At 36.4% G+C, this 6,283-nt stretch overlaps 1 long non-coding RNA gene across 1 annotated transcript; it reads right to left on the bottom strand.

Moving 5' to 3' along the window:
- Positions 1 to 295: 295 nt before the first annotated feature.
- On the bottom strand, positions 296 to 5,480 carry LOC139319539 (uncharacterized). Its single transcript, XR_011600628.1, has 3 exons — positions 5,401 to 5,480; positions 2,977 to 3,112; positions 296 to 567 (listed from the first exon to the last, which is right to left on the bottom strand). It is a non-coding gene; the product is annotated as an uncharacterized lncRNA (long non-coding RNA).
- Between the last annotated feature and the right edge of the window lie 803 nt (positions 5,481 to 6,283).

Below are 6,283 nucleotides of genomic sequence, written 5' to 3'. Positions count from 1 at the left end.
GTTGGAAGCACAAAAAACAAGTATATGCAAATGAAGCAGAAGGTGCATAATTGTGCAAGTCTTTAAATGAGATATATTTTCATGCATATCACAAGGGAATAGATTATGCTAGTTCTGTAATTTACCTTTTGTAAGTAAAAATGTAAATTTCTTCCACAGAATTCCAGAAAAGCAAGTAAAACTTTCTTTTCCCTTCCTTTTTGCCTCCCTTTCTTTAAAATATCCATAAACTTTACTTTACAGCCTATTTCTAAAATTTATCTAATTATTTCTTAATTTAGGATTAACTTTCATTTCCAAAATTCTGTGTAGAGAACTCTAGCTGGTTACTTAATATTTTCGGGAAACTTGCTCTTAAGTCAAAACATGAATAAGTGTAAAAAGAGGAGGAGAGGGCGGAAAGGAGTGTGAACATTATGTCTGTTTATAGTCCAAACAAATGACTCTTTATTCTTGACTTTGAAGCTGAAGCCACCAATTTTCAAAGCTGGCATGTATTTCTGTAGAATCTAGAAGTCTTGCTTTCTCTACGGTTGAGTTGATTACCACCTTCTGTGGCTATAAGGACTAGAGAGAGAGAGAGAAAAAAAAAAGCTTAATTAAAATAAAGTATTTTTCTTTATTAATTAACTTTAAAGATAGCTATTCTCTCCACTGCCTATTTGCTTTACCATTTTAGTAGTTAATAGAAAGGTAGTCACAGAAGCAGGCTTGTTTTATGTTTCTCTTTAAAAAAAGCAAAATGAATAGAAAGGTTTGGAAGAACATATGTGCAATATAATAAATGGTAAAAGCGAGAGGCATACACTTGAGGAGGAAGTTGATTTAGCTGACCTTCAAACTTTCTTCTTTGAATGATAATAATTTAATGTGATCTGAAATGCTAATCAACAGAAGGATTTCAATAAGAAGCCAAATCAGATATAAGCTACATTCTACACAAAGGAATTCCTTGGGATAATTTCTCTCCTTGAAGATTTGGAATCATGTGATTTGGAAGTTTCTAAAGTAAAATTTCCATAACTTTGCTTTAATAGTGCAATACCGGTAGAGAAAACAAAGAATTGCTTGCCTTTTATTTGAATGGAACCTTACTTAATTTAATTTGTGGTTCCTACACAACAGTAGTTGAAATTATGCTTCCATATTTGCACTTTTCCAAATTTTTAAATGTATTGTTTTTCAAATCTTACATTAGGGGAAAATGCTTATAAATATGAATACTAGTAGAAGTTATTTATTTATTTATAATTTTTATTTGCCCCTCATCTCAAATCCAACGATTATGGGCAATGTGCAAATTTGAATTTTCTTAAAGGGAATTGTTTACAAAACTTCACCAGATTAGGCAAAACTGCACTCAAAAATGCAAGTATTAGAATATTTCAAAGGAAATGTTCAGGAATTCTTTTTAAAAAATCATGTGGAAATAGAACAAAATCAATACATTCCTACAAAACACAAAAATTAAACTGAGATATAGTTATATAACTAATCCATTTATTAAGTGCTCTTCCTGTCAAGAAAAAATATATCTAAGTATCAGGGTTTTCTTTTCAAAAAATTAACATTTTTTAAATAGAGGTAGTCTTTGACTTATGACCACTATTGAGCCCAAAATTAATGTTACTAAGGGAGACATTTGTTAAGAGAATTTTGCCCCATTTTACAACCTTTCTTGCTACAGTTGTTAAGTGAATCACTGCAGTGGCTAAGTTAGTAACACAGTTGTTAAGTGAATCTGGTTTCCCATTGACTTTGATTGTTAGAAGGTCACGAAAGGTGATCACATGACCCTGGGACATTGCAGCTATCAGAAATATGAGTCAGTTGCCAAGCATCCGAATTTTGATCATGTGACCATGGGTTGCTGCAATGGTTGTAAGTGTAAAAAATGGTCATAAGTCATTTTTTTCAGTGCCACTGTAATTTTGAAAGGCCACTAAATGAACCGTTGTAACTCACAGACTACCTGTAGTAGTTATAAAATAGCAAACAGAAATATTTTGAATAACCAGAGCTACAGTGAATCCCTGCAAGTAGAAGTTGATTTTAATTTGGACTGTGACTTGGGCCAGGCACTTTCTCTCTCAGCTGAACCCACCTTACAGGTTGTAGTTATGAGGAATATTGGAGGAGGAAGGCATGTTGAATATGTTTGGTGCCTTGAGTTATTTGTAGAAACAATAAGGCAGGAAACAAATAAATTAAATTAAATTAAATTAATAAATAAAGAATGAATGAATGAATGAAATGCATACAAAAGAACCACTGGCAGGTGGACAGATTTTTAAGAAATCTTATTAAGGTACAGAATAACAAATCATCCTGAACACTTAAGTCAGTGAGACTTATTTCTGAGGAGATATTTTCAAGTATTTCCTTATTTTACACACACACACACACACACACACACACACACACACACACATTCCATCCATTACCTGAAGAACAGAGTGTTAGGAAAAATAAGATAAAACAATTCAAAGGACAGAAGGCTATAGACGCATAGTTCTGAACTCAAGAGTGGAAAGCCAGATCTTCTAAAGTCAAGCAATGTTGGTGTCAACTTGGACTCTGTGCAAAGGCCACAACAGAAAAGATCCCATCTTGTGGCATATATAAAACATATCTTCTTGTTGTTAGTTGCAAAGTCATGTTCGACCCATCACGCCCCATGGACAACGTTCCTCCAGGCCTTCCTGTCCTCTACCATCCTCTGGAGTCCATTTAAGTTCACACCTCCTGCTTCAGTGATTCCATCCAGCCACCTCATTCTCTGTCGTTCCCTTCTTCTTTTGCCCTCGATCTTTCCCAGCATTAGGCTCTTCTCCAGTGAGCCCTTCCTTCTCATTAGGTGGCCAAAGTATTTAAAACCTATCTATTAACAGTCAAAACTCCTGGATTTACTTGATCCTTTTCATACTGGACAAATATAATGACTTTATATTTTGTAAGTCAATCGTTTTGACTTACGATTTACAGCAAAGCAGGGTTCCCCATTGACACGTCCCTCCAGTAGGCATAGTGTACCCAGGGCAGTAGAACCTTTTACAGAATCCATGGTGTCTCCTCCTGCATTCTAAGGTATCAGGGGCAGGCTGAGAACTTCCTGTCACAATCAACAAAACAAAACAAAACAAAACAATGAGTTTATATTGGAGGCTTCCCTACTCATCTTTCTCTTAGAAGCTTTGTTTGGAGAACTTGTGGAGGGGAAGCTAAGATGAGGGGACAGTGCAGTGGTGGGTTTCAAAAATCTGTACTGTAAAATCTCCATTCCCACCCCACTCCAGGGGAAGGATACTGCAAAATCCCCATTTCCTCCCAATCAGCTGGGACTTGGGAGGCAGAGAATAAATGGGGACGGGCCCAGTCAGAATTTTTACTACTGGTTCTCCGAACTACTCAAAATTTCCACTACCGGTTCTCCAGAACTGGTCAGAACCTGCTGAAACCCACCTCTAGGACAGTGAGTGACTACTGGTCTAGGTAACCTGGCCTTACATTGCTTGTTGTCACTGAGATACTTCAAACCACCGTTTCTCAGGGTGCTGTGCATCAATCCTATTGCTTTTTCAGGTTTCTATCTAGTTGGAGGGATGCAAAGCTCCCTGACTGAACAATAAACTTTGTAGCTTCATTTCCCTTTTTAAAATGATGGGCGTCATCAAAGGCAAACCAGCCCTCTGAAGCTTTTTAAAAGCCACAAGCTTCAGATTTCTTGAAATTAGGCTTTCTGGCAGGCTCCCGGCTTTCCTAACTTTTGTAAATTGTTCAAGTACTTCATCAGGATAAGCCAAGTAATTTGGGCACAGTATTACCTGCAGGTTATGACAACATTGGAGCCAATATACTGATTAGCATGCCACTCAAAAGTGAAAAAAGAATAGCATGATTAGAAATAAGTAAAGCACTTTGCTGCTATCTGATGGTAGTCCTATTAATTTTGATTTATTTATTACAATAAATAATTAATATAATTATAAACATTTTTTTAAAAAATTGAGGTGAGTCTCTTAAAAGGTTACTAAATAATTCTAATTATCAATTAGTTAAAATAATCTACGGTGATGGGTAAGATGTTATACTGGTCCATGAAGCAGCTGGATATTTAGTTTATTTACTTTTATTTGCTGGTTTTATTTTCACTTCAAGAGAACCAAGAATTCCATAGTTCTATTGGTTTCTTCTTTCTCCTTGATGTATCCCCTTCCTTTATCTTCTCATTCATTTCAAATGTTACATTTGCCTTACCTCCAGAAGTTGTGGGTGCTCGGTATTGGAAGTTTTTAAGAAGAGAATGGACAACCATTTGTCTAAAATGATATAGGGCAGGGGTGTCAAACTCAAGGCCCAGGGGCTGGATCCAGCCTGCAGGGTGCTTAGATCTGGCCGGTGGGGTCACCCTGGAAATAGCAAAGGACAGGCCTGTGGTGCCTCTGGCAGTGAAATGGAGCATGGGAGGGCTGTGTGTGGCCCTCCCGAGCTCCATTTTCACAGACAGAGGGTTGCAGGATGCCGTTGTAGCTGAAAACAGAACTCGGGAGCCCATTTCCTCTGGCAGAGAATTCAAGCCACCACAGGTGCCCCTGACACAAGTGACATTGAGCTGGCCATGCCTACCCTGGCCATGCCCACTCCGCCCCCCCCCCCCCAAGGTCAAACACAACTCTGATGTGGCCCTCAATGAAATCGAGTTTGACACTCCTGATATAGGGTCTCCTGCCTGTCAGGGGGTTAGAGTAAAAGATTTTCAAGATCTCTTCCAACTTTGTTATCCTTTTACTTAATTTTGAAGCAAAAGTTAATTACACTGCTTGTTACATTAATATTCAAAACTATAATTAATATTGATAGAATATCCACATATCTACTCTATAGTAATTATTCTAAGGCATCTATATGACAGAATATTAAGAATCTCAATGCATTATATAAATATTGTTATATTGAAGTAATATACTGTAGTAAAATGGAGAAAATGGCCATTTTAGATAGCCTGTATGGGTAGATTTAATAATATGTTGAAAGCTGAACTATTTATTTATTAATACTTTATGAATATACCTCTATTTTCTTCAAAAGCCATTAATTTAATTACTATTCCATAATATTTTTATATTTGCAATGTTATATTTTTATTGTACTTTATCGTATCTTTTAACTGTTATTCTTTACCAATAAAATATTTATATTCTTTTTAAAAATTGACTGTCAGTTCTAGGACAAGGATCTCATGTCTTCCTACATAAAGAGATGTGCATAATATTTCTACTTTATAAATGTTAATCATCAAAATCCACACTCATTAAAAATGTGAAAATTGCTCTATTTGCAGTATTTAATTTAATGTAAATATTTTAATCTGTATCTCTCTTAATTTTCCCCGTCTCTTACCTGGAATAATTTGACTGAAGAACAAGAGAGCAGCAAACAAAAGGAAAAGGGTCTTCATGGCTGAAGGCTGATGTTCTCCAGATGTGTTACACTTTAAGCTGCTTGATGTCCTTTAGGAGAAGAAGGAGGTCTGTCTATATAAGACTTTCAGAGCACTATGACATCATGAAAGTTGAGAAAAACCTTAATCATTAATATATTTTGGGAAACCCAATTTATTCCATTTTTAAATGCAAGGGCGGTATTGCAAAATGTCCTTTGGTAAGTCTGATGTAATTCACCAATTCCTCTTGACCATGGAGTACAGCCAGGCAAATGAGGTAACGTTCGCCAGATACAGAAGGCTACTTTTGCAAAATGGTTGTGAAGCCAGAGAAAGGTCATGCAGACTCAACTATGCTAGACTTGAATCAAATTGAGACAGAAGTTATCATTATTAAGCTGGAGAATTTGGGGGATTTTTCCATTATTATTCCACATCCATTTGGGTGCTGCATATTGTTAATGATTTGCAAATGGCATTTATACTGCATAATGATGTCACAGACTGTAGGAGTATAATCTGATGACCCAGAACTGACTGCAGCCAGAGAAAGTCTTGGATACTTTTATTTATGATCCCTAACCACTCGTTAGGAGTTTCTTTTCATATTCATGTGAAGAGCTCCTGTCCACCTTCAACCATACCTACTTCCAAAGACTGAGAGAGAGCAATCAGTGAAAGGATTCCATTGCACTCTTTTGGTGACTTGCCTTCTACTCTCATTCCTATGTATAATTTTGTAAATAAAAACAAAATCACACCCATTTGCCATTTTACCCCCAGAGTTGAATAGTGTGATATCAGATGCTGAAAAGCCACATACAGGCCACAGCTACCTAC

Source organism: Pituophis catenifer, unplaced genomic scaffold, assembly GCF_029215685.1.
Source record: "Pituophis catenifer annectens isolate HBS135680 unplaced genomic scaffold, rPitCat1.0.hap2 SCAF_1, whole genome shotgun sequence".
Taxonomy (NCBI): domain Eukaryota; kingdom Metazoa; phylum Chordata; class Lepidosauria; order Squamata; family Colubridae; genus Pituophis; species Pituophis catenifer.
Note: the sequence above shows the minus strand (reverse complement) of the source record. Positions and strands in the feature narration are given on the sequence as shown.